The sequence below is a fragment of the Pleurodeles waltl genome, chromosome 9 (genome assembly GCF_031143425.1).
Source record: "Pleurodeles waltl isolate 20211129_DDA chromosome 9, aPleWal1.hap1.20221129, whole genome shotgun sequence".
Taxonomy (NCBI): Eukaryota; Metazoa; Chordata; class Amphibia; order Caudata; family Salamandridae; genus Pleurodeles; species Pleurodeles waltl.
The window spans coordinates 1,139,111,978-1,139,129,484 of record NC_090448.1 but is presented as its reverse complement, the minus strand read 5'-3'; the positions used below and the strand labels follow the sequence as shown (position 1 = coordinate 1,139,129,484).

Below are 17,507 nucleotides of genomic sequence, written 5' to 3'. Positions count from 1 at the left end.
AACAAGCATTTGCAATGCAACGGGTCTCGCATTTCTCCGAGTTAGAGCTATTAGCAGTTGTAAACTCCCAACCGGACTTCTCTTGCCACATTAAATGGAAAAAAAAGAGTGCGATCGTGCTGCTACAGTTCACTCATAGTAAAACCTTTCGGCAAAAGTGCACTTATCTACGTAACCGGCAAAAGTGCAATTAACTATATAACAGGGTCGATGTCATGCAAAGTGCTTGACTTCTGCCCAGCGAGATCGCGCTGTGAAAAAAGATAAAAAGTAGTCCACAAACCGGATGGAAAACAGCGAGCCTCATATGTTTTCAGTACTTGGTCGCTGCGCTTGAGGAGGGCTAACCACTGGAAAAGGCATGACGTATTCATGCCTTCCACTAATGACAGCAAGCAGACTTTAAAAAGCAAGCCCACAAACCAATGAAAGACACTGACGTGGCATTGACGGGGCTCCGAGCCCTTTTCTAACTACTAAAGCGTCTTGCAGCAATACACATGTGCAAGCGCATGGGAGCACAGGCTCGACCCTAAAAAAAAGGGGGAGGGGAACTGAAATTAGAACACTGGTAGTGCACCACAACCAACAATATTTGAATGTCCAGTTCTTTAGTGTAGTGTTATTCAAATTTTCTCTTTATTCTCTTTTCTTAAGAACGCACATATTCATAGCAGCAACAGCCAACGTGTTCCGTCTTTAGCAAAGGACTTCTTCAGGGGAAACATTTCAACTCCACTTCGATATTCGTACGCGGAACATATAACGGTTATGATCCGCGTACAAATATTGAAGGACCGTTACTCCCCCTTTTCTTGGAATGCAAGGGGGTATTTACTTTGGATGCATTTAATACTATAGGGGAAATTATCTGCTGAGTAGGGTGGACCGAAGTGGGGTCGAATTGTTTGCCCTGAAGAAGTCCTTTGCTACGGACGAAACGCGTTGGCTGTTGCTGCTATGTGCATTCTTAAGAAAAAAAGAATAAAGAGAAGATTTGAATAACACTACACTAAAGAATTGGTCATTCAAATATTTTTGGTTGTGGTGCACTACCAGTTTTCTCATTTCTGCATCAGCCAAATGATCGACCTCAGTTCAATCTGCGGACTCCAACTAAAAAAAATCTTGCAATAAATAATATCGCTCTGAACAAAAAAGCCTATGAAAGCAACATTTCTTAAATTAGACCAGCTGTACACGCTGAAAAGGATAATCTGTAGTAAACAGAATTAATGAGGCATAAGAATTGATACCCTCAAATCCCTGTCTGTCAACAATTCCACTCAGAAAGACATTGAAACCTTTGTTACAGAAGGTGTGAAATATGTTGTACAAATTTCACACTCCGAATTTAAAAACAAATCACCTCACAAATAAGCCCATAAATAAGCCAGCATTGTTCCCAATTTAGCCATACACTATAAAACCAGTGGGTAAATCCAACCCCAGGAAACCGCAGAATTTGTAAAGGGTTATGTGGTATCTCGTATGCAATTTGATCTTTATTAAGGGGTCCATGATGGTATGTTCCTTTTCCCCCGTCTATTTCCCCCAGTTTTTTATCGTTATTCTTTGGTTCTATGTTAGAATGTTACCTTTTGAAATGTTAAATACAAGAGAAAGCGAGTAGATGTTTACCTCTGCGGTTGGAGTTTCTTTCATTGAATAAATCTACTATTTGTATTTGACTTGCCACATCCGAAGTCTTCATTTCACCCGACTTCCCTTCCACAGGTTAATGTGTCAGAAAACCCCAGAAGTTCACCCAATGATTCTTGCCTCCGTAAAATTCTTCTTATGATAAAAGGACGAAATTGGTCCACTTCTACTAGAGCTCCTTTAACACTGGTAGTGTTCCTTTGGAATTCACTCATGAATAAACCTTTGGTGGATCCTTGTAATCTGGCCAATATTAGGTTGATCCAGTTTGCTGTAAACCTATCGTCTAGCATGCTGGAGAGAAGAAACTCTAAACCTCTATAGAAAACAAGGGCTTGTTAAATAGTTATCACACTGGCGTTTGCCTAGAAAGTGGCACTGATGCATCTGTAGACCACTTGCAATGGCTCATGGATGGCACTTTGTATCGGTTCCTTCAGCAGCTTTTCTTGTTCTAATTAGTTAGTTGGTTTGATAGATTCTTTTGATCCCTATTTTTACAGATTCATTAACTGGGATCATTCGATGTGGAGCTTCAGATGGAAATGGTCTGAAATATGAGAATACAGTTATTGCGATTCATCTGCAAATTTACTGCATCTACCCTGAGATTGTTTAACTAAATCCGTTTTTCTCTTAGGACATAGTAGCACTATTTAGATTTTTGATTTGTTTTGAATATCGGATTGCAAGCTATGTCTTTTTTTAAAATTAGAAGTGAAAACGTTTCATTTAAAATGTGGAGAACTGATTCAGATAATTGTATGAAAAGCAGAATAACGTTTGTGTCAATGTTATTTTTATTTCGCATCAATTCATTCATTCATTAAAGTGTTGCACGTCTGTATTAACAGTAGTTAAATGTAGGACTATTAATAGACACCATAAAAGTACGGCTGTGGGAAGATTTGTGTTAGCGGACATATATTTATGTGAAATATTAAGTGCTTGGAGGCTGTATTGTCACTTATGCTTGTCTTTTTTTTCTTTTGTTCTGTGGTTGTTTTTCACGCATTGAACGCTCATGTTTTAATTGTGAAAACAGAGAAAACTTGTAAAAGCAGAGAGGAAGTGGAGTCCTCTTACCAATCAAGAAACTACTTTTGGACAGTACATATTTAAATAATGTTGATAACATGGTTTTTCTACTGTGAATTTTACAATTTACAAGACTGGGACACCAAAGTGATCCTCTTCAACTGGAGAGTTAAGAGATGGGAAGCTCGCCTTCCCCAGGCACAGTCCTGTGATACACTATCATCTAATCCTTCAAATCTTGCTTCCTGTATTTTGGTGAAATAGCCATGAATTAACAGCCCCCAAAAAGCCCAAGTTAGGCGAGCAAAGGGTACAATCTGAAAGCAGACCTGTGGCCCTGTTACTGTTCATGGTACATTTTTAGCACAATGACGGAGACCAACAAAATAAATAAATGATGCGTTTTCCATTTTAGAACATTTGGTCCACTTTCACAGCCCCCGCTGCACCCATCATCTCTCTCTCTCTCAGTAATGAGATAACGACGGGGCACCAGTGTGTCTGGAGACAGGACTGAGCAGTCACACAACAAGTCAATCACTCATGATCGAAACCATCTCACATTTTTAGCAACAATTGCATCTGAATCTCCATCATTTCAAATGGAAGACGATTGATTTGTGGTCCCAGGCTCATTTTTGTATTTAGTGTCAGTGTACAATAAACTGCATTTAACAATTGCAGAATTTACAGAAGGGAGCAACCCGAGTCAGCATCGTTATCGCACGGAGACACTGCCCTGGGAGTGGGCCCACGCTGTACAGAGGCAGATTCAATAACTTAACAAGCATTTTCAATGCAACGGGTCTCGCATTTGCTTGAGTTAGAGCTATTAGCTTTGTAAAGAAAAACAAAACGTAGCACGATCGCGCTGCGTGGAAAATAAACAGATAAAGTAGTCCGGACTCCAGGCTCAAAACATCGAGCCTCGGATGTTTTTAGTACTTTACCGGTGCTGTGTAGGAGGGCTAAACAAAAGCAATGAGGTATGCATGCCTTTGACAAATGAAAGCAAGCGGATTTTAAAAGGCAAGTACAAGAACCAATGTAAGTGACTGGTGTGACATCGGCGTGGTTTGAAGCCCAAAGAGAGATTACAGAATGTATGGATCGCTTTGCGCTCACCCATAAAAAGGTATTCTATATAAATGCGTTTCAAGGGTCAAGACCTTGAACACACACAGTACCATCAACCACCATAAAGCAGGTGCCTCAAAACCACTTTTAATTTACTCTGCTTTGTGAATAGGTCATTCACTCTTCTGCCTTGGAGAAACAATAAAAAATACAACCCCATGACAACAAAAGAAACAAGCAAATGCAAAGCCAATACGTCTTACCATTGCAAGCTGGTGCAATGGTTATTTTATTTATTAATTTTTATACAACCACATGCCACAAAAAGAAAAGAAAAGAGAGAATATCCCTTCTCATCTGGAGGTAGAGATTTTCTACAGATCTTGTTACCACCAAAGTAAGAACCTACTCATTTTTAAATTAAAATTGGAGTCCAGCCTGGGAAGGAAAACAGGACTTCCCAACTTCTGGTTGACAAGAAAAACTTTCAAAGAAAGAAACTGGTATCACAAGATCACTTGGAGTGATTTTATAGCACACAGAGGAAGTGAGGCAGTTCTAGTGATGGACAACAACCGAAACACATCATCAGAGGATGTCAGCCTCCGGTGTATGAGAAAACTCTGGAACCAAGTGGAAACACAGACTTAGGTCATATCACACAAGGCTGTTTTAGCAAGTCTTGATGTTATAAGGAAACACAACTTATATTTGGGACCTGGAGCTTCCAGAGAGGGTTTAAGTTTTGAAATTAAAAGCATTGTCAGCTAAGAAGCTAGGAAATGCTGCTGGTGTGACAGACAATACGTGGGTCACTAGTTTGCTACATCATAGATACAAACTTTAGCTCAAGGATACTTTGGGTTGGAAAGGAGAAATTAATGTGTCTTAGAACATTCAAATTCATACAATATGTAAACCGTATAATAAGAGGGAACCTGGATGAAGTTCATCAAAATCTTGGCTTTCTATATTGGGCCATTTCTGCTAAATACCTTTTATGTTTGTATTCCTACCTTAATCAAGTAACAAGTAAAATTAAGATACTGAACGTACCTGTAGTGATATATTCCAGATCTCTGTTCTTTGCACTGGCTGTCACCATCCTGAATATACACCCTGTTAAAAGAAGGGGATGTTAGTAAAAATTCAGAAACAGAGCAGGCCTTTCTAGACCCATCCTATTACACCCTATCACCCGCCACCACCCGCCTTAAGTTTCATGAAACAAGCCATCATCACAAAACCAGAATTCAGTGGTGCCCACAGCAGATGTCAGGCCGACGCTCATCAAGGGTTAGGTGGAGATAGTGGGAAATATACGGTGGAAGGAAGCATAGACAACAAAGGCTTAGGATACAATGCAAAAAATAATTGTGTTTTTTTAATAAGCAATTTATATTAGTAATTTTAAAAATAAAAACAAATTGGTCTTATTCTCGTATACAGATAGTATATTATCTCAACAGAATTAACTATCTTATCCCCTTCGCTGCCAGGCCTTTTCCCCCTCCTGTGCCGAGCCTTTTTTTGGCTATTTGGGGCAGTTCGCGCTTAGGCCCTCATAACTTTCTGTTCACATAAGCTACCCACGCCAAATTTGCATCCTTTTTTTCCAACATCCTAGGGATTCTAGAGGTACCCAGACTTTGTGGGTTCCCCTGAAGGAGACCAAGAAATTAGCCAAAATACAGTGAACATTTTGTTTTTTTTAAAAAAATGGGAAAACAGGGCTGCAGAAGGAAGCTCGTGTTTTTTTCCCCTGAAAATGGCATCAACAAAGGGTTTACGGTGGCAAGATCACCATCTTCCCAGCTTTCCGGAACAGGCAGATTTGAATTGGAAAACCCAATTTTTCAATACAAATTTTGACATTTTACTGGGACATACCCAATTTTTACTATTTTTTGTGCTTTCAGCCTCCTTCCAGTTAGTGACCAAAATAGGTGAGAAACCAATGCTGGATCCCAGAAAGCTAAACATTTCTGAAAAGTAGACAAAATTCTGAATTCAGAAAGGGGTCATTTGTGTAGATCCTACAAGTGTTTCCTACAGAAAATAACAGCTGAAATAAAAACATATTGAAATTGAGGTGCAAAAAACAGCCATTTTTCTCCACGTTTTACTCTGTAACTTTTTCCTGCGAAGTCAGATTTTTTAAAGCAATATACCGTTACGTCAGCTGGACTCTTTTGGTTGCGGGGATATATAGGGCTTGTAGATTCATCAAGAACTCTAGGTACCCAGAGCCAATAAATGAGCTGCACCTTGCAATGGGTTTTTATTCTATACCCAGGGATGTGGAATTCCTATCGCCCGACGCCCGGGACATCTTGTTTGGGGTCAAGGGCAACAAGTTTTTATGTTTACTTTGTCCTTGGGACAAGTAGGCCCAACCCTCTGCAGCACAAACCCTTTGGCTGCCAGTTTACAGAGAGTGGAACTCTCTGCAGTTGAGGTAATGTGTTTCCAAAGGATAATGCTGTTCGAACTTGTATTTATGGTTCATTATTTGAAAGCCTTCATTATTAGTGTGAGTGCTGTAAATAAATGTTTTAAGGTCACACTTCACTACTGACGTTGGTTCCAGTACAAAAAAAACAAACGTGTATACACATGTTTGAAAAGTTTAGGCTATGAGGCTAAGTATAATGCTCCCAGAATGCTCTCTGATTAGATGCAAATGAAGTGTCATTTAGTAAAATGTGTTGATGCATGCTAGTATTTCCCAAAAATATTTCTAATGGAAAATCAGTGTAACCATTTTCAACACGATTATGGGAAGCATGAAAATAAACAAACACTGACAAAGCCAACTGATCTGACATATTTTTATAAGTCTTTTAGTTTCATCAATGTGTGTCTTGTTTGGACATGGCTTTTGTAACACTTTATTGTTGTGGGACCTACCAGGCCCTCAACATTGTAACAAACACTGGCAAAACCCCCCCAAAATGTTTTTGAACTCTAAAAGCACACGTTGCCACCAGTGGCATAACAAAGGCCCCGCAGCCGCCCTCCAGGGGGCCCCTTCAGCACAGCATCTGCCCCGAGTGAGTCTGGAGAGGGGGCTCCTCCATGTTCTTTGCAAAGGGGCACCCTCCAGTTTCGTTACGTCACTGATTGCCACTGTAGTTCCTGACACTGAACCAAACTACTTTGTGTGCCAATATGCTCCTTGCGGAAGAGCAGAATGCGATCACTCACAGTAAAGCCAGCCGAAAGAGAGAGGAATAGAAGTTTAATAAAAACAAAATGTCTTTGTTAACACCAGACCTAATTAGGGACCAAGACCCACATGTAGGTAGCTTTTTAACCTGGTTACCGAATCGCAAAACGGGTTTGCGACTCGCAATTAGGAAGGGGTGTCCCCTTCCTAATTGCGACTCGCAGTGCAATGTAGGATTGTTTTGTGACCGCGGGCGCAAACCAATCGCAGTTTGCACCCATTTCAAATGGGTGCTAACACTTTCGCAAAAGTGAATGTCACTGTAAACATGTCCTGTGGACCACTGCCTGCTCTGAAAAAATGAAACAAAAACGTTTCATTTTTCATTTTTGTAATGCATCTCGTTTTCCTTTAAGGAAAACGGGCTGCAATACAAAAAAAAAAAAAATGCTTTATTGAAAAGCAGTCACAGACATGGTGGTCTGCTGTCTCCAGCAGGCCACCATCCCTGTGAGGGCCGCCATTCGCAAGGGGGTCGCAAATTGCGACCCACCTCATGATTATTCATGAGGTGGGCATTTGCGAAGCCCTTGCGAATCACAGATAGTGTCAGGAACACCATCCTACATTCGGATTTGCGACTCGCAAATCTGAACCTACCTACATGTGGCCCCAAATTCTTAAAGAAAGTCACAAAAGTGCACCCATGGTATATGTCGTACCCCTATAAAATATTTGTGAACTGTATTTTAGCATGGGTAAATACGATGTGTAGATTTGCTTATGTGAAAATCTATTGAGCATTTGCAAGTTCATTTTCCCTCCAGCCACTTTCTTTCCAACCCTGGAAGAAGTTCTAATTCTGCCATTGTCAGGAGTAAATGTCCAACCTTTCTTATTATGGGAAAATATTAGAGAGAAGCTGGTGAAAATCTTTAAAACATGCATGTTAGTAGGTTTGCAGACTCAAAGGCATTCCAGCCCTGGAACTATTGCTTACTGCTTCCTCCAGCCCCAGTATGCAGATCTGCAGAAAGGTGGCAAAATAAGGAAATTGCTACAGTGGGGATTGAAACTGCAAGTATTCAAGCCCTACTATGGTAGTAGCCCTGGCATAATCAGAGAGGCTATTATCAGAGCTCTTACATAATGAGATTGCTGCCATAATTTGTCGCCACACTACATGGCACCAAAGGGACAAGTAGATCTTTTTACAGGACAAGTAGATTTGAGAAGCAACCTGTCCCCTGGACAAGTAGATATTTTAATAAATTCCACACCCCTGTATACCGGGTATACAGCAATTCATTTGCTGAAATATAAAAAGTGAAAAAGAGGTATCAAGAAAACCTTTGTATTTCCAAAATGGCCACAAGATAAGGTGTTGAGAAGCAGTGGTTATTTACACATCTCTGAATTCTGGAGTGCCCATACTAGCATGTGAATTACAGGGCATTTCTCAAATAGATGTCTTTTTTACACACTGCCTTACATTTGGAAGGAAAAAATGTAGAGAAAGACAAGGGGCACTAACACTTGTTTTGCTATTCTGTGTTCCCCCAAGTCTCGTGATAAAAATGGTACCTCACTTGTGTGGGTAGGCCTAGCGCCCACGAAAGGAAATGGCCCACAACACAACGTGGACACATCACATTTTTTCACAGAAAATAGAGGTGTTTTTTACAAAGAGCCTACCTGTGGATTTTGGCCTCTAGCTCAGCCGGCACCTGGGGAAGCCTAGCAAACTTTCCCCACAAATTTCCTTCCACCCAGCGTTCACCCAAGTCTTCCGATAAAAATGGTACCTCACTTGTGTGGGTAGGCCTAGCGCCCACGAAAGGAAATGCCCCAAAACACTATCTGGACACATTAAAATTATCAAATACAAAACTACCTGTTTTTGCAGGGGGGCACCTGCGTTTTTGGTCCTGGGCTCAGCAGCCTTCTAGGGAAACCTACCAAACCCAGACATTTCTGAAAACTAGACACCCGAGGGAGTCCAGTGAGGTGTGACTTGCGTAGATCCCCCAATGTTTTCTTACCCAGAATCCTCAGCAAACCTCAACTTTAGCTTAAAAAAAAAAATCACATTTTTCCCACATTTCTGTGTGGGATCACCGCACTGGGACACATTTCATACCAGCCAATGTTCCCCTCAGTCTCCCAGTAAAAATGATACCTCATTTGTGTAGGTGGGCCAAGTGCTTGTGAAAAGGAAGAGCCAAAAACATGTCAATATTGAGGGGGAACAAAGGGAGTCCAAAAGGGCAGTTTGCAAAAAAACATTTTTAGGCTGACAAGTGCAGCAGAATTTTTATCGGTATGGATGAGACAATGCTGGGTGGTAGGAATTTTGTGGATTCCTGCAGATTCCGGAAGGTTCCATCACAAAAACGTGGGGAAAATGTGTGATTTCCAGCAAAGTTGGAGGTTTGCAGGGGATTGTGGGTACAAAAATGGTGCGGGGTGCATGTGAAACACACCACCCTGGAATGACCCAGATGTTTAGTTTTCAGATGGGTCTAGGTCTTGTGGATTTTTCTACATGGCAGCGTCCCAAAGTCCATAAAGTGCAGCCCTCACCATTCCAAGTGGGACGATTTTGAGAGTAAGCCAAGTTCTCATGGCCCAAATGTAAAACTAAAACCCAAAATAATCAAATGTCTTCTTGCTTGCTGTGGGATAAGATGTTTTAGAGTGCGGGGGAGAGCTGAAAGACTGTTACCCCCTTTAGTTGGGGTGGGGGCGTAACCAGGCCCATACTGGTTGCCTACAGGGTCGCTCCCCTTGTGTGACATTGGTGCAAAAAAAAAAAAAGATCCCCGGTGCCTAGTTGTTTCTGCCCCCCTTGGGGGCAGATTGACCTAAAATCGGCCGATCCGCCCCCTTGCATGGTCGAAATACTATTTGCTCCCCATCTCTAAAAAAAAGAAACAAAAAACAAAAAAATAATAATAATAATTTGCCCTGGGGCCTAGAGGTTTCTGCCCACCCTGGGGGCAGATTGGCCTAATAGCAATAGGCCGATCTGCCCCCAGGGGGGACAGAAATGGCCTAAAATAAATCTGCCCCCGCCCCCCAACCCCCCTGGGGAGCGACCCTTGCCTACAGGGTAGCTCCCCTTGCGTGACATTGGCGCAAAAAAATAAAAAAGATCCCCGGTGCCTAGTTGTTTCTGCCCCCCTTGGGGGCAGATTGACCTAAAATCGGCCGATCAGCCCCCAAGGGGGGCAGAAATGGTCTAAACACAATTTGCCGCCCAGGGGAGCGACCCTTGCCTAATGGGTCGCTCCCCATCTCTAAAAAAATAAACAAACACAAAAAATAAATTAGCCCTGTCGCCTAGAGCTTTCTGCCCCCATCCCCCCGGGGGCAGATCAGCCTAACAACAATAGGCCGATCTGCCCCCAGGGGGGGCAGAAATTGCCTAAAATAAATTTGCCCCCTGCCCCACCACCCCCCCGGGGAGCGACCCTTGCCTACGGGGTTGCTCCCCTTGCGTGACATTGGCGCAAAAAACAAAATCCCCGGTGCCTAGTGGTTTCGCAGATTGACCTAAAATTGGCCGATCTGCCCCCAAAGGGGGCAGAAATGGCCTAAACACAATTTGCCCCTCCAGGGGAGCGACCCTTGCCTAAGGGGTCACTCCCCATCTGTAAAACAACAACAAACAAAAAAAATCCCCGGTGCCTAGTGGTTTCTGGCCCCCTTGGGGGCAGATCGGCCTAATTAAAATAGGCTGATCTGCCCCCACAGGGGGGCAGAAATGGCCTAAAATAAATTTGCCCTCCAGGGGAGCGACCCTTGCCTAAGGGGTCACTCCCCTTGCGTGAAATTCACGAAAAAAAAAAAACTCCCTGGTGTCTAGTGGTTTCTGTCCCCCTTGGGGGCAGATTGGCCGTATAAAAATAGGCCAATCTGCCCCCAAGTGGGGCAGAAATGGCCTAAATATGTTTTGCCCTCTAGGGGAGCGACCCTTGCGTAAGGGGTCGCTCCCCACATCTAAAAAAAAACAACAAACACAAAAACAAAACAAAAAAACAAAACAAATTATCCCTGGGGGCAGATCAGCCTAATAATAGGCCGATCTGCCCCCAGGCGGGGAAGAAAAGGCCTTAAAAAAAAATGCCCCACCCTGGGAGCGACCCTTGCTCAAGGGGTCGCTCCCCTCATGCCAGTTTCCTTTTGTGAAAGAAATCCCTGGTGTCTAGTGGGCATTTCAAAAGCCAGATTGTTTTACAATCCGGCTTTTGAAATGCTCAGAGAGACTTCCTTCCCTTTGAAGCCTCTCCGGCCTCCTCCACGTGATCAGAAGATGATCAGCGCGCAATCACGCGCTGACGTCACGGGGGGGGTCGGGGTGGAAGGGGAAGGGCTTCCCCTTCCATGCCTGCCTTGGGGGGGTGGGTGGTGGGGAACCCCACAGAGGGAGCACCAGCGCTCCCTCTGGGATCTGTGCCAAGGACGTAATGGTTACGTCCTGGGCACACGAGCACTGTGCCTCAGTAGTAACCATTACGTCCTGGGCACAGAGGGGTTATTCTGACCTACATCACAAGTCAAGTATGATCACTGGTCAGTAGGGTGACGAGACATTCCCAGGCTGCACTTCTTTCCACAAGGTACAATACCTCTATATTGTTTTCACTCTCCCCACACTTTGTGGTGTTTCTGTGGACCACTTCTGTTGCCGAAGCAATAAAGTAATCCATTCCCCAGTCCCAGGTTTCCAGATCCGGGGGCGTGACCTTAAGTCATTTTCTAGCAATGTCTCTCTTAGCTACAATGAGGCCTAAAAGCAGAAGAGCCTAACATAACATGCATCTGTCAAGTACACAGTCACCCCAGCAGGAGTGCCTTAGTGCCGATTAAAATGACAGGTGTATGCCACTCAACTCAATGGAACTCATTTGATCAGCCTCAGGAGTATCAAAGGCTGAGTGCACCGAAGATTCCAACCTGTGACCATGCGGTCAAACACTGATTTATACAGTGGATGCATTCGTCCACCAGCCACCAGGCCCTGAGCATAGCAGTTTGAATCCAGGTCAGCAAGGCTGTTAAGTAAGGTGATGTCCAGGAGAAGTTTCAATCACCCATCCCATCATTTCTCCTAAGGTGCAGATAACTCCCCGCCAAAAGGGCGGGAAACCTACAACACTGCCACAATAGATTTATAAAATCCCATACTGCGCTACCACGTCACAAACAATGTGGAGAGTTGCCTCGGACAAAGTACACAAGCCTTTTGCAAACTAGATCTATTCTGTGTAACAACAGAATGGTATCAACTTGGGTCACAATTGGAGTTTCTTCAGAGGCCGTAACTGCACAATGTCACTCTTTCATGTGTTAGGGGACAACATTTTATCTCCCAGGCATGCCTATGGGCAGAAAGGAATCCGGGGTGTTGCTCACTAGCGAAAGGTACAATAGATATATCTCTTGTCTTCCAATTTTTACCCATCACTAGTATGGCGTCCAAAGGGTAAAAGTCAAGGAGATTCACCAAATCATAAAAAAGGGGAAAATGTGTTTAAGTTTAAAAATCTAAAATATATCACTTTTCAGCAATAAGAACATAAACTGGAAAGGCATTCACTATGGATAGCATCAATTATTATATTGATCTCTACATTGTCAGCATTGGGCAGTATAGCAAGCTTTACATAACTGGACAAACTACATTTACATTTCAATTTGTAGCTAATGCTACCAAGGAGTACACGTTTTATTGCATTTTATAAGCAGTCCTGCACCCTGGATACTCTTCTTCTATCTTCACAAAGTAGTCCATACCTCTTGTCTCTTCTTACAAGTCTGAGGGGGAGGGGTATTCGGATCTCCATTGATGTCTTTCGACTACTGTAATACCAATATTATTTTTTCTGGACCTCCACATATATCGAACAGTCCCAACACTATCATCATGAGGTTCAGAAGAATGGGCTGTCCCGCTTCATTTCCGAGTACCAGTAATACCTTTCTCTAGCACTGAGAAATTACTGGACATTCACAGATTGTGTGAAAGTAAGATCTTGCTTTCATCAAACTCAGGTTAACACACGCAGGTCAGGTGGGTTGTCAATTAGGAACCTCTACATTATGATATTATTTCTATTTTTTCTAGAGTAATTTTATCTTCCACGGGATTAAAGAGGTCGCACTTTGAGGTATCAGTAGCTTTGAGAGTTATGAAGTGAGAATACCTCTCATAGGTCTGCAATGAATTTGCTATGGTCATATTTCTAGACATCTCTTAATTTTGCAATGTCAATCAAGTAACAAGGTGCAAATCCTGAGAGGTTAGCTGTGTGAACAAGCCGTTGCCATACCACAGCAGGATTTCCACTGTTGGCGTGCTATGATATATTAAATGCTTTAGAGTACTATGCCAGTATGCATGGCTATCATGGTAACTGGACGTACTCCATAAGGAAGGGCCATGCCACTGAGGAACAAATGTATGTTACATTGTTCAAGGAGCTCCAATATATGTCTGATTATTGGGTCGCCGCCATCTACAAATATCCTGTCATCAATGGGATTAGTTGTGAAGCATGATATTAAAGTCTGAGGTCTGCTGCCCTCAGTCCAGCATCATGAAATAGCTGTATGCACTTGGAATATGTTAATCTGGGTGCATTTACTGCGTAGGAATGGTGTTCACTGAAGAAAGTATTCAGTATTGGATAGGGGACATGTACAAACAAAGCGAGGGAGAATGATCATTCTAAACAGAGCCCTTCTTTCCCTAACTGGCACTGGTAATATGGCCCATGCTTCCAAATTCAACTTTGTTCCGATTTGGAGGAGAGGGGCGCAGCTAATGAGCAAGTTCTTTGGTATCCCCACATCCATATATCTCGACCCTCCGCTCATTTAAGCAGGCTGGGGAATCTCCAGAAATGTGTACATGAGTGCATTTACTTCACCTGACTTTGAGGGCTGAAGCATCACCCTAAACTTGAAGAATGTTCATTAATCTAGGCATAATCTTGGCCTAGTATGTTCAAGCTGCTGAGTGTAGAGCAGAAAATCATACGCCTACAACACTAACCTATCTTCGCCGATTCCATTCCACTGGAGCCCCACTACCTGGGCATCTCTTTTGATCCACTATGCTGGAGGCAAGAACACCAAGGCGAATAACAGAAGCGAGAAGGGGCATCCTTGACGTGTGCCTCTTTCTATATTAAAAGGGGGAGTGTAGGAAGCACATATAGCATAGTATAGTTTAACGTACCTCAGAAAGACTGGGTACAAATTCATTTTTGTTCAATACTTGTAGCATGTAAGCCCAGTGCACCGTGTTTAATGTTTTTTCCTATATTAATAGTATTCCCAGCCAGTACAACAGTTTCCTTAGGACCTTGTGTTAAAATAGAACCTATCTGTCCAAGAGTGCAATAGTTAGTTGAAGCAGAGCATAGATATTACAGATGTTCAGGAGTGTGTGGGGTTCTCATACAGGCACCGACAACAGGTCTTCCCAAGAGTTCATCAATTAAAAGGGCAGTTGACATTTAATCAATGATGCCACCCCGCCCCCTTTTCGCACAGCGGAAGTGATTGTCAGTAGAAACGTTGGTCTTTGCCAGGATGCTGCATTTCTTCCCCATCAGATGAGTTCATGGCTTCACAGGCATACCCACCTTTTGGACACCCTCTCCTTGAATTTTATATAACATGCTGTTTGTATTCCTGCAGTCTGAATCTATTTCTAAGAGCAAGGTTTCGTTCTTTGGAGGGTCGGGAAAGACGAATAATACATAAAGATGCCTTTACATTCAATGCTTCTTTTCTGACATTGACCGGTGCTTCAAAGAAAGAGGTCGAATGTCCGGCTATGTCTTTTGACAAATTGCTGCTTATTCTTTTAACATGGGACGGATGTTTCTTTTTCTTTCTCTGTCAGCAACGTACTGAGTTTTTAAAGTGAATTTTGTGATTATCTTGCTTAAAGTACAGGAATGTTAAAGGAAAGTCTGTAGGATGCGCTATGTTTGTAACACACATCAAAATATAAATTATTGTAAATTAACTGTATGCATTCATCAGTTAGAAAGTGTGCTAGAAACAGAGATTTTAATAGGATCAAATCCAATCAAAACACTTTTTTCTTCATGATGCACAAATGCTAAGTACTCACAGAATCCCGATTTCCACACATTATCATTTCAGTGCTAATTGCTATATCGTTTTATTGGTAAAACTGTATGGCTGTGCAAAGTTACTGGCCATTTTAATGGAAAACGTCCCGTCTGTAAATGACAATGTGTGCTGTCTGTAAATGACAATGCATGTTGTCTGTAAATTATGATGCGTGCAGTCTGTCTGTAAATGACAACGTGTGCAGTCTGTAAATGACAATGCGTGCTGTCTATAAATGACAATGTGTGCTGTATGTAAATTATAATGCGTGCTGTATGTAAATTATAATGCGTGCTGTCTGTAAATGTCATTTACAGAAAGCACGCATTGTCAGTGTGCTGTCTGTAAATGACGATGCATGTTGTCTGTAAATGACGATGCGTGCTGTGTGTAAATGACGATGCGTGCTGTGTGTAAATGACGATGCGTGCGGTCTGTCTGTAAATGACGATGCGTGCGGTCTGTCTGTAAATGACGATGCGTGCGGTCTGTCTGTAAATGACGATGCGTGCTGTCTGTAAATGACGATGCGTGCTGTCTGTAAATGACTATGCGTGCTGTCTGTAAATGACTATGCGTGCTGTCTGTAAATGACTATGCGTGCTGTCTGTCTGTAAATGACTATGCGTGCTGTCTGTCTGTAAAAGATAATGCGTGCTGTCTGTAAATGATAACGCTCTACCACATGATGTTTTAGTTACATTCAAAAATAGTCCCTTCTCATGTCCATTGAAGGTAGGTGGGTCATGGCTCTAAAAGGTTTGGGAACCACTGATCTAGAGAGTATCTACAAGCTCATTGGCTATGCTTTTGCCAAATTACATATCAGAAAGACAATCAGCAAATCTATTATAGCACCAATTAAAAAGAAAAGTCCCAGCAACATCCAGTTAGCCCTACGTTATCCACTACATAAAGCAAGTAAACAAATAAAAGGAGAAGGTATGGATATCTATCATGGCCTATTCAAGATCTGCATTGTGTTTCTATCCACCATCACAGAGAGGATATCAGCATTACCAACTCTAAAGGTTGATCACAGAAACAAGATCTATTGCCAGCTGTCCATTCTTGTATCCACACAAGGAAGCCACTTTTAAGGGTGTATCCAGTCACACCATTACTGGGCTCCCCTCAGGAGAAGATTTGGGCAGACCGGAGGAGTATATCAAGAGTCAGAGGAGTACATTTTTCCATGGCAGGCTATATTGGTTCAGGACAAGCACCATTTCCTCTAGGTCGAGGCCTTTTTTTCTGATCAGAGCTAACTAGCACAGAGTCAGGCTCAAACTTGCACTTGTGTTGTCCTGTGTTCTGCCTCTGTCACATCATATCCATTTTCCTATTTACCAACTGGTCACATCTCTGTGGGTCTTGCCTCAGGTATACAAGTCTGGTCCAAGGACTGTTGCTCAAGTTGAGGTTTCTCCAAAGTTTCAGCTGCCCAGTCCCACGCCCTCTCCGAGGTGTCAAAGAAATGTTTCATTCTTGAAGCAGACCTTGGGCTTTGTAAGACACTGGAGTCTATATTCGATTTTCATAGATCTCAGTTTTTGGTTCATTCCACTGAAGGTCTTACATGGCAGCTGTACTTGTCTTGGGTAACCTGGGAAGAGGAGCGTGCTTGAAGATTCAAAGAGGTTTGTTCCAGCAACAATGGTATCATGCTATGTTATGTAAGAGTATTTGTAGAGCACAACGCCATCAAAATGTTCTCTTGGTGCTTAAGAGACAGAACAGATTAAGATGGAAAAGCAAGTGAATTCACGAGAAAGTGTTTTGTTTCGTCCCAAAAAGAATGTAGGAGTTTTTTTGTTTTTTTTTAAATAAGGAAGAAGATTATTTCAAAGGCAAGCAGCCTTGGTGAAAAAATCTTTACTTCAAGTATTACAGTTTTAAAAGGAAGATTGAACAAGCAGTATTGCACAAGAAGAGGGAAGAGAACGTGCAGGAATGTATCGACAAGTTATGGTTTTTAGGAACTACTGGGTATTTTTATATAAAGATTTGTGGACTCTCATTTCAATGTGCTGCACGCACCCTAGATCTTCTTTACTGCGCTGTACATGAACTGCTGTGTTTAAAATAAAAAAAAAAGAGGTTAAGAAAAAAAAAGATTTGTGGACTCAAAGTACCTTAAAAGATTACGACTCTGAACAGGTAACCAATGAGGTTGATCCAGGCTGATCCAGCAAAGTCCTAGCAGACGTAAAACCTGATGAAAGTTATTGAGAAATCCCAAGATCTAGAAGAACGAGAATTACAGTAAACCAATCTTGATAAGATAATTGACGTGATTATAGATTTCCTGCTTTTCAGCGACAGTAAAGGCATATCAGGCCAGAGTTTGCACATCCAGAAGGTGCAGGATTAAACAACAGCAGAAACCTGGCTATGCGTAGCTGGC

General features: G+C 42.4%; 1 protein-coding gene across 2 annotated transcripts in view; it reads right to left on the bottom strand.

The window, feature by feature from the left end:
• The window catches only part of TTBK2 (tau tubulin kinase 2), a 447,781-nt gene that overhangs the window by 366,590 nt on the left and 63,684 nt on the right, over positions 1–17,507 (bottom strand). For both annotated transcript variants that reach the window (XM_069208911.1, XM_069208910.1), the window contains exon 2: positions 4,834–4,896. The gene's annotated coding sequence lies outside the window, so the exon portion shown is untranslated. The remainder of the gene's footprint in view (positions 1–4,833; positions 4,897–17,507) is intronic.